Genomic DNA, 1,818 nt, shown 5'->3' on the forward strand with positions numbered 1-1,818 from the left:
CAAGGTGATGTACCTGGGGAGGAAGAATCAGCAGCATACCTACAGGCTGGGGAACTCCCTTCTCGTCAGTACAGAGGCAGAAAAGGTTCTTGGAGTCATCATTGATACCAGGATGAACATGGGCCAGCAGGGTGGGGATGCAGTCAGGAAGGCCAAATATACCTTGTCATGAATCCACAGATGCATCTCAAGCAGGTCCAAGGAGGTGATACTCCCCGTCTATGCGACACTGGTTAGGCTGTAGCTGGAATATTGCATCCAGTTCTGGGCCTTCAAGAGGAATGTGGACAACATGGAGAAGGTCCAGAGGAGGGCCACTCGCATGATCAGGGGGCAGCATGGAAGGCCCTAAGGGGAGAAGCTACGGGACCTGAACCTGTTGAGCCTCCACAAGAGAAGGCTGAGGGGGGATCTAGGGGCCATTTACAAACTAGTCAGAGGGGACCAGCAGGCACTGGGGGAATCCCTGTTCCCCCGAGCACTACCAGGAGTGACTAGAAATAATGGTCACAAGCTGGTAGAGGGAAGATTCAGACTAGATATCAGGAGGTGCTACTTCACTGTCAGGGCAGCTAGGATCTGGAACCAACTTCCAGGCGAAGTGGTGCTGGCTCCTACACTGGGGGTCTTTAAGACAAGGCTAGACAAATACCTTGCTGGGGTCGTTTGGCCCCAGTACTTTTTCCTGCCATGGCAGGGGGTCGGACTTGGTGATCTGCTCAGGTCCCTTCCGACCCTAAATACTATGAAACTACAGGACAAGAGAGGAGCTGCGGCGGGACTCTCCGGGAGAAGGATCCAAAAGGAGGGATCCACAATGCAGGACCAGTGTGAGCTGGGGACCCCATAGCCTGGGATCAGCAGGCCCATGCTCACCACCTACCAGGAGTCCATGGGAACGGAGGTGAGTCTGGGGAAGAGCAGAGCCGCGGCATGGGAAGAAGAAATGGTTTTCACACCGGGATGCAGTGAGGCAACTTGAAAGCCAAAGGAGGCGGGGGGTCACCAGCCCAGAACCCTGAAGAGACCCGGCCCAGAACTCAAGGAGAGAGGGAAGCTGGGGCCGAGATCTAGGAACCTGGCCACGGATGAACTCCTGAATCCACACGCTGGCACTGTATGCCGCAAAAGAGACTGCTCAGTGCCCATAACAAACCGCTAATGAGGTAATTAGTGGCAGGGAGCCAAGATGCTGGAGAAGAAAGAAAACCCTTTTTCTCCCTTTACTTTCTTTTGATTACGGGTAGCGGGCAAGGACTATGCGTGCCAGGGGGTTACAACAAGTAACTTGGATAAAAAGTGGAAGCCCGGAGACACCCTACACAGAGTGGAGGACTCAAACGGGACCCTGAGGGGACTGATTGGGCGACACAGCTGCAAGCAGGCAAGACATTTGTTCTCACTTAGCAGACCAATTGAGGTGCCGGAGTTCCTTTTCAGAGCACTGGGGTGATCCTAGGAACAACCCTGTCGAGCTGCTGCCTCCCATCTGGTTCTCTGTAAAAGAAAGAATAAAAAAAGGACCTAGATTATGAAATAGACCAAGCCTGGTCCTTCCGCGGGTACTAATCATTGCAACATCTCTTCCCTCCCCGTTTCTTTAATAAGATCAAAGTCATGGCAGGAGAGAACCAGGTGATCAGGCGGTACCCCGCTGTCACGGAGTCACGTAAGTGCCCCGTGACTGTGAGTGTGATTGGCAGAGCTGCCAATCACCCACGCAGCTCAGGTGCCGGTTACCAGGGCGACCAGGCGGGTCACATGGCCAGAAGGGGGCAGGGCCGGGCCTTTATAAACAGCTTAGGCCGGAGCCTGCCT

Source organism: Crocodylus porosus, unplaced genomic scaffold, assembly GCF_001723895.1.
Source record: "Crocodylus porosus isolate Cpor-Errol unplaced genomic scaffold, CroPor_comp1, whole genome shotgun sequence".
In the NCBI taxonomy this organism is placed as follows: domain Eukaryota; kingdom Metazoa; phylum Chordata; order Crocodylia; family Crocodylidae; genus Crocodylus; species Crocodylus porosus.